Source organism: Phasianus colchicus, chromosome Z, assembly GCF_987193195.1.
Source record: "Phasianus colchicus chromosome Z, bPhaCol1.hap1.1, whole genome shotgun sequence".
NCBI lineage: Eukaryota > Metazoa > Chordata > Aves > Galliformes > Phasianidae > Phasianus > Phasianus colchicus.
This window is the reverse complement of record NC_143476.1, coordinates 83,452,917-83,461,910: the sequence shown is the minus strand read 5'-3', so window position 1 is coordinate 83,461,910 and position 8,994 is coordinate 83,452,917. Positions and strand designations below refer to the sequence as shown.

General features: G+C 56.6%; 1 long non-coding RNA gene across 1 annotated transcript; it reads right to left on the bottom strand.

Moving 5' to 3' along the window:
• Positions 1-4,413: 4,413 nt before the first annotated feature.
• LOC149913141 (uncharacterized) lies at positions 4,414-5,620 on the bottom strand. The gene is made up of 2 exons (XR_016462012.1): positions 5,447-5,620; positions 4,414-4,538 (listed from the first exon to the last, which is right to left on the bottom strand). It is a non-coding gene; the product is annotated as an uncharacterized LOC149913141 (long non-coding RNA).
• Positions 5,621-8,994: the final 3,374 nt, after the last annotated feature.

Genomic DNA, 8,994 nt, shown 5'->3' with positions numbered 1-8,994 from the left:
CTGCCTTGGGTGCAGCGCTCTGATTGGCTGGGGAATGCCTCTGGTGCTGGAGGCCCTGCAGTGGGGAGGCCCTGGAGGCCATGGGGCAGAGGAAGGCTCCTCTGCAGCAAGGCTGTCCCCAGCCCACAGCGCTGACATCCCTGGGTCCCCCTCAGGGCAGCACTGCAGGCTGGCAGCCTCCCACAGCCCGGAACTGTGGCTAGAGGTCCTCCAGGATCCTTCCTCCTGCCCCAAGGATAAGGCCTCACAGGGTGGGGGTGAGGCAGCAGACCACGAGGCTCAACCCAGGGCCCCTTGCAGACCTTGCCCCATGCACTCTGGAGTGGAGGTCTGGTTGCTCCCATCTGGCGAGGCCTCACCACCACCTCCTCAGCCCGGGCGATGAAGGCACCATCCCGCTTGGCTCCCCCTCCCCAAATCAGGGCGCTGCTCACCCCTTTAGGGCCTCCCTACCCCCTTTAGGCATTCCCTTTCCCCTTCAGGAACTTCCTCCCTTGCAAGCTGTGAGACAATCACAGAGATTCAGGCCATACGTGAGGCCGGGAGATGAGCCAGTGCAACATTTCAGGTGTTGGGCCTGAGGTGGGGCATTGGCTGGCTGGAACATGACTGGAGCGAGCAGGCAGCTGGGGATATAAGGTGTTGCAGCCTCCGCTCTGTACTGGGAAGTATCCATTAAACAGCTGTGTCCAACCAACCTCTGGCTGCTGATTATATGAGGCACATGCCACAGATGCCATACAGCACCCGCCTGTCTTGTCCCAGGGGGATTTTGGGTGAACCCGCTGCTTCCTGCTGTGTTGAACAGCCTGCCCTGGGCTTGGGTCCTTGTCTCATCAGGCAGGCTGTTCCTCGCATCCCCAAAAGTCCTGCAGCGATTATGGGTGGAGAAGCTTGTGCCTGGGGACATCTGCTCCTGTCCCTCTCTCCCAACTGCAATCCCAGCCCTGCACAGGAGGAAAGCTCACACGTCAGTACAAAGCTGCTCCTTGTCCACAGAGGTGCTGGAGTCTGTGAGCAGGCAGACAAAGAACCCTGGGCAATGGTGGAGGCTGGGTGCTGGGAACAAGCTGCTTGCAGCTGCACTGGGAAACTCCAAATAACCAAGGGCCCTCTGGAGGGGTTTTAAGATTGGTGCTGATGGCTAGAGGCTTCTCCAGTAATGGACGTATCCCTGCAGCACCCAGGGAAAGCTGCTGGTGGCACCTGGTCTCAACGCTGCCAGCAAAGGGGGGCTTTCCTGCAGACCACTCCCACAGCTAGAGTCCCAGTAAGAGGGGCTGCCACTGGGTCCAGACCACAGCAGTGGTGTCCAGCTGTGAAAATCCAGGTACCCATCACTTTGCAGAAGAGGATTGTGGAAGGAAGAAGGACAAGCTGGTAGGTGGTTGAGTACCAGAAGTCAGAATGCTGTGGGCAGGTGATGCTGCACTCACCTGTGGGCAGGCAATGTTACACTGCTGGAGCAGGGGAGGAGGGTGGGATTGCACATAGGTACTGAAGGCGCTCCAAATCCATGCTCTGCGCACCCACTGGATCCAAGCAGAGGAGCAGAGCATGGGCCAGATCAGGGTTTCAAAACAACCTATGAAGTGTGTGTGGAGGTCCCTTCTTGCTTCCTCCCTTCTTCTTAGTCTCCAACCTCTGGGACACCCAGGAAGACACAGGTCTGTTCCCAAACTACATTGCTGTGGGTGTAGTGCCATGACAGAGCCATGCCCACTCTGCTCCTGCCACTTTCCTGTGCCTGAATATGGAACACTGCAGCATTCCTGGCTCTATCATCCCTTGCTCCCCCCTACCACACACTGTCATCCTTGCCAGTACACGTGGTTGGCTGCTGTCCTCATGGAGTTGGCTAATGAGGGATGCAGGTGTCTGGGCTGGCCACATCTCTCAAGGTTATGCTATCACCACGTCAGCTGCCCAGTGTGCACCTGGTGTGGCAGATGCAGTCCCCCACCCACCACCAGCAGGGAGACAGAACATGTCTACAGCCCTCCAGTACATGGTGGGCAATGCATTGCAGGGCACTGCTATGGCATTCCAGCTATGACGTGCTGCTCCACCAAGACCAGTGACCTCTGCTTGGGCCAAGGGGAGAAATGTGTCCCTGTCCCTAGGAAAGCCTGAGTAGCCTGTATTCCTCTGTCACTGCAAATCTGTCCTGAATGCTGGTGCAAAGCACCACAGGTCTTATAGCCCCAAATCACAGGATGGGGATGCTCTGGTAGGAGTTAAGGCTGCAGCAAGGACAGCCCAACCCCTCAGATCCACTCCTCCTTCATGTTCAGACCCTCCCTGGAAGGAAATCCTAGGCTTGATAATTTCATTGTAATTGAGGTGTCAGAGCTGCCTATATCACCTCAGGTCCATGGGTCCTTCACCCCAGGTCCATCACCACTGCAGAGTGCTGTCCCGTGGGTACTGTGCTCCTGGTGGGACATCCACAACAAGGGCCCCAGGGGAAGGTCTCATTGCCCCACACAGCTGTGCACCTAAGTTGCACTGCCTGGCCGAGGGTGTCCTCGCTGTCCCAGGGTATCCTGCAGCAGCACTACGGGGAGGTGGCACCCTCTGCTGGGGGCACAGCCATTACACAGGCATCGCTAAGCCACTGCAGCGTCTGAGCTTGTAAGGAAGATGAATGCTTGGCTTTGCAAGCCAGGGCGCAGGAGAGCACTCCCATCCAACTCCTGCTCATGGCCCCAGGGCTTTCCTGGACACGGCTAGGTGCAACGGAAAGGTAACCAGAATGTGCCCCACATCAGAGCCCGCCACTCTTTGGGAATATATGTGGCAACATTCAGACGGGAGGGCAGAGGTGAGCCAGGCAGTGTCTCTGCAAGTGGTGGCACTGGGGTCATCACTGGGGCAAGGCAGTGAGATGTCTGAAACTCATCCCATTGCTGCCCCAGGGACTGTTAGGGGCCAATGGAAGAAAAAAACTAGGTTATGTGGGCATAGAATCATAGAATCATAGAATCACAAGGTTGGAAACAACCTATGAGATCATCTAGTCCAACCGTCTTCACACTACCACTGCTACCACAGCATTAAACCAGATCTCTCAGCTCCTCGTCCAGACGCCTCTTGAACACTGCCAGGGATGGCGACTCCACCACCTCCCTGGGCAGCCATTCCAGTGCCTGACCACTCTCTGAGAGAAGAAGTTCTTCCTTAAGTCTAACCTAAACCTCTTCTGGTACAACTTGCAGCCATTTCCCTGGGTCCTGTTTGTTGCCTGGGAGAAGAGGCCAAACCCCTCTTCACCACAACCTCCCTCCAGGAAGTTGTAGAGTGCAATGAGGTCTCCCCTGAGCCTCCTCTTCTCCAGACTAAACAATCCCAGCTCCCTCAGCCGCTCCTCATAAGACTTGTGCTCCAGACCCCTCACCAGTTTCGTTGCCCTTCTCTGGACTCGTTCCAGGGCCTCAATGTCTTTTTTGTAGTGAGGGGCCCAAAACTGAACACAGTACTCGAGGTGCGGCCTCACCAGTGCTGAGTACAGGGGGATGATCACCTCCCTGCTCCTGCTGGCCACACTGTTTCTAATGCAGGCCAGGATGGCGCTGGCCCTCTTGGCCACCTGGGCACACTGTCAGCTCATGTTCAGCCGAGCATCAACCAGCACCCCCAGGTTCCTTTCCTCTTCACAATCATCCAGCCACTCATCCCCAAGCTTATAGCACTGCATGGGGTTGTTGTGGCCAAAGTGCAGGACCCGGCACTTGGCCTCATTCCATTCACCCCAGTCCAGCGATCCAGCTTATCTAAGTCCCTCTGAAGGCCTCCCTACCCTCAGGCAGATCCACACCACCTCCCAGCTTGGTGTCATCTGCAAACTTACTGAGGGTACACTCAATCCCCTCGTCTAGGTCATCAATAAAGATATTAAACAAGATAGGCCTCAGTACTGACCCCTGGGGGACACCACTTGAAACAGGTCGCCAGCTGGACTTCACTCCATTAACCACCACCCATTGAGCACAGCCCTCCAGCCAGTTTCTTACCCAAAGGAGTGTGTACCTGTCCAGGCCATGGATAGCCAGTTTCCCCAGAAGAAGCCTGTGAGAGACCATGTCAAAGGCTTTGCTGAAGTCTAGATAGACTACATCAACAGCCTTTCCCTCATCTACCAGTCTGGTCACCCAGTCATAAGAAGGAGATGAGGTTGGTCAAGCACAACCTGTCTTTCATGAACCCGTGCTGGCTGGGCCTGATCCCCTGGACACCACACACGTGCCATGCGATCTCCCCCAAGATGATTTGCTCCATTACTTTCCCCAGTACCGAGGTCAGGCTGACAGGCCTATAGTTCCCTGGACCCTCCTTACGGCCCTTCTTGAAGATGGGAGTCACATCAGCAAGCATTGTACAACAGTGACAGCAACGGTGACATCTGGAGTCATAAACTGGAGACGTAAATTATTCACTCCTTCCAGAACAGAGCAGGAATCACCAAGCCCAGTGGGGACATGTGCATCAGCTTCACTGTCCTTCCAGCAGTACCTCGGGAGGGGACTCGGGACCGGGACCTACAGGGGGATTAAGGAGAAGTCGGGATGGATGCGAGGGTCCTGACGCCTCCCACCCCAAGAAGCGACGTGGCCACACGGTGTCGCTCCTGCGCCGCGAGCGCATGGTGGCATTGGGGCCCGCGCTGATGGCGGGGGCGCGGGGAGGAACGAGGGGAGGTCCGTCGTCACTGCCCTGCCCCGGCACAGGGCTGCGACCAGGAGCGGCACAGATAGGGAACAGTAGGAACCGGGGACGGCAGCCCACACCCGTGCCCACCAGTGGTCCCGCAGCCAACGAAGCATGCAGGAACGAAGGAGGCAAGTGCACCATTCAGTCCCCAAATGTCATTTTATAGGGTGGTGGAGTGCCCATGTTCCTGCCACAAGCCTGGCTTTGGCCTCCATCTGCCTCACAGCATCCTCCTCTTCCCCCTTCCCCCCCCCTGTTCCCTGCAGGTTCTCCTACAGACCATCTTGCACCCACGCAGGACCAACCTTGACTGCTCAGGTGACCTCAACACCGCCTCCTCATGCCCTCGGCTCCTTCATTGCCACAGTCCTGCTCACACATGGAGCCACGGGGGCCCACACAGTGCAGGGACAAGAGGCAAACTGTGGGCATTGTAAATACTGCACTCCCCGCAGTGGCTCTGCTGGAGGCTGTGACTCATGGCAGCAGCCCACACAGCATTCAGGCAGCGTCCAGGTCCTCTGCGTCGGTGCTGGGAGCAGCACAGAGACAGCAGGTGTTGTGTGCCTCTCTCTGTGCGCTTCCTGCCCCTTAGCCCTGACCTTGCAAAAGGAATGGGAGGTGGCACATGGGACAGAGGACAAAAAGGACGGGTGGAAAATGGTTTGTGGTGAGGTGAGAGGTGTATTCAGCCTTCCTATTTCAGCTATGCAGACCCAAGCCCTGCTGATGTTACCTCTGCAAAGTGAGGGTGGACAGCTGTATGATGTCATGCCTGCCACCGAAATGATCCCCAGCGCTCATGTTCCTTCTAGAATGTGTTCCTGGGCTGACAGTCAGCTTACATGGTGACATCAGGTAAGCTCACATGGAGCGCTAACACAAATGACAAGACACATCCAGGACTGATCTGGGGCTGAAGCATAGCCTGGCTGGCCAGGGAGAAAGGAAGGCAGCCAGGATACCTGGAAAGCATGTATTTGGCTCGCAGCCACCCTAGAAAGCCAGCCCAGCTCTTGGCACAGAGCTGGGGAGCAGTGGGCTGAGGACATGGAGCCCAGTTCTCCAGTCTGGGTTACATGCACTCCATGCACCTAGCTGAGGGAGCAGAGCAGCCCCCAGCCTGCCCCACACACATGGCATCCTGCAGTGGGGTTATCACAGCTCCTTCTTGCCAGTGGAACAATGACAAGGGCAGCAAAGAGGGGGGCACCTCAATACCCTGCAGACAGCCAGGGACCAGCCACAAAGAGATCTGGGGGCTGGAGTGAGTGATCTGTGAGGAGCCGCACACAACTATATCTGTCTCATTTGTCTGAGTGATGATTAAGGAAGGGACATGAGAGCAGACTGCAAACCGCTAGGCAGAGGAGGAATTATTTAGGCTGGAGCGTGGGGGTGGAGCACTGGGGGAGCTGGAAGGAGAGAGGTGGAGGGGGGATGCTGGTGGGATGCCTTGACAGCATTCTGCTCCCTGGTCCTGGGTACCAGGCTGGGGAGAAACAGCAGGAAGTCTGGGGATTGGCACCCTGTGCGAGCTTTCTACATCTGGCAAAACAAGGTCCTGCCCTGCCCCATCCCACAGCCAACATCTCACAGGGCTCGCCACGCCACAGAGCCAGCATCTCCATGTGAATTCCCTCCAAACATATCTAGGCTTGGAGGAACGCACCCACAGCTGCTGCACAGGGCAGCACTGGGTGTGCACAGCCCCATTCCTGCCCAGTCGTCCATGCAGGGCAGTTGCACGAGCTATTTCTGCTCACCTCCTCTGCTCAGCTGTGGGCACATTAACCACACTGCTGTGGACCAGTGGTGGGTACAGCTGCTGATGGGGGACAGCTGGGTACTGGCCTTGCGGGAATTCATTCAGCCTGGGATATGTGAGTTGAATTTTTATCAATACATAGATGAAGGGGAAAAAATGACCCCACTGTGTGGCGTCTCTCCTGCTTGGCACAGCAGTGCTCCCACCTTGCACCTGGGGCATGATAAAAATCAGAGGCAAGAGGAGGGGATGCTGACCCAGCGGCCACTATCCAGGAAAAGAAATCAAGGAAGGACAGCCAGCCTGGGGACACCACCCATCACAACACTCCCAGAAGCAGTGGCACCTCTGTCACCACCAGGTCCCTGGGATGGCAGCGAGGGGGGTGGGTACAGGGACCACAGCATCACCCCAGCTTCATCTCTGGTCCCCTCATCCTCAAAGCAACCTGATATCCTCTTCCGACACCATGAGCGTAGCATGGCAACAGTGACAGCAGCATGGCAACGCTGTGCCGACTTGGAGACGTGGAGAAGAGAGAAAGTGTCAGTGGATCCCTTCACCTCAACCTTCTGCATTCCAGCTGCTCTGTGCTCACAGGGACCTCTGGGAGAGGACAGCTGCTGCAGGTGCCACCTCCTTTGCTCTCTATTGTCCAGTATGGCATGAGATGAGCTGTGGGGCCTCAGGCCAGGTCTGATTGCTCCTGATATGCAGTGTCCTTACATGTCTGCTCCTTGCGGAGACCCATGCAGTGCAGGGAACAAAAGGGACTGAATATGGGTGGTGAAGGCAGAATGGGGAGCTGTGGAAAAGCAGCACTGAACAGGCTCTGGAGCCCATATCAATGCAAATTTGCTGTGCAGGATTGAGCCTGAAGATGCAAACCCATTCAGTGGGATGCAAAGTGTCATGAGGCAGCACAGCCCCATCAGATGGCTCTCACCCATGACCCTGCCCTGCCCTTCCTCTGTCTGTCCCCCTCCTCCCAGATTCCCTCCACCAAGAGGTTTCAGAAACTGAGATTTCTCAGTGGTGCCAGAGCCATTGCTCTCCATCCTCCCTGGAACCCTAACCACCCTGTGAGGAGCTGCGGGCAGAGCAGTGCATGGAGAAACCCCCAATTTTCCCTTGGAGCAAACACTTTCCTTGAGAGGTATTTGGGAGAACAAAGAGAACAGTCTGGTTTTGGGGTTTTTTTTGGCTGCCAAAGGCATTTCCCCATACCAGACCCCTTCACCTGCTGCAGCAGACCCCTCCCAGACAGGGGGGACACTAGGGGAATGTCACTGGGTTGCAGGAATGATGGGCATCCGAATCATCCCGGAAACCCGGAGCAGAGTGCAGCACCATTACACAATGCAGCACCCAGCAGACGATGCAGTGGGGCCAGCGGGGGCACGTCAGCTCCCAGCGTGAATTCCCTGACGTGGCAAAGCCTCTCCCGAAGCCCCCATCGCCACCCACCCGCACACGCAGGCAGCGAGCCCCCGCGCATACGCAGGCAGCACCCACGCATGCTGCCTCTAAAGGAGAAGCCTCGCCGGAGGAAGCGCTGAAATAGCGACTTGCCTCATTCATGCGGCCTCCCCGGAAGCCCAGCAGGTGCAGGCAGCATGGGTGCAGGATGGGTTCTGTGCCAGACGCACTCGGCCCTCCCAGGACACCCCCCACAGCTGCTGCCTGCAGCACTCAGCTCCTAAATGCTGAGGGGTTTGCTGGCACATGGCCCTGTGCATCCGTCCCGGGGGAGGGGGGGCTCATGGATGGAGGAGATTTCACCTGCAGTGAAATTCCTCTCTTTGCAGAGGGGCACCCACACTTGCTTTGGGATGGACTTCCCCCGCCTCTTTTTGGTCCCAAAAACCTACAGTAGGGAGATGCTTCCTGCATGGCATGGTTCAGAAGGTAGAAGGGTCCCCACAGACAAAGGGGACCCTCCAGACATGGGCACATGCAGACAGAGGTGCCCACAGGCATACCCCCAGCAAAGATGACCCCCATCTCCTGCTCCATGAGACAAAGAGCTTTCCTTCCCCAGATAAGGAGCTTACAAAACACATAGCCATCCTCTTCCTCATGTTGCTGGCTCCTTCCCAGGGGATCACCTGCTCCAGTAGGGTGACTTTCACCATTGCCCTCCTCATGTCATTTCTGCAGATGAGAAACCAAGGGCTGTGATGTGTGTCTGCACAGCACACAGCACATGCATGGCACATGCATGTACATGGTGTGCACCATGTCATGCCACGGGGTGTGTGATGTGTGCACACAGTGCATGTAATATGCATATGTTTCTCCTCCTGGAGGGATGCAGAGCAGCGCATGCTCTTTCTCTGGCACCACTGCAGGGGACTGTGGCATAGCATCAGAAACCTCCATGTCTGGGCTGGAGGTATCGCCTTGGCATGCACACTGTATGCTGGCACACACAGTGTGTTCTGAGATTAGCATTAGGTTAAAGATGCTGCTGCCTGCTTCTCTCTTATCTAAACCTTGATGGAGATCCATGATGT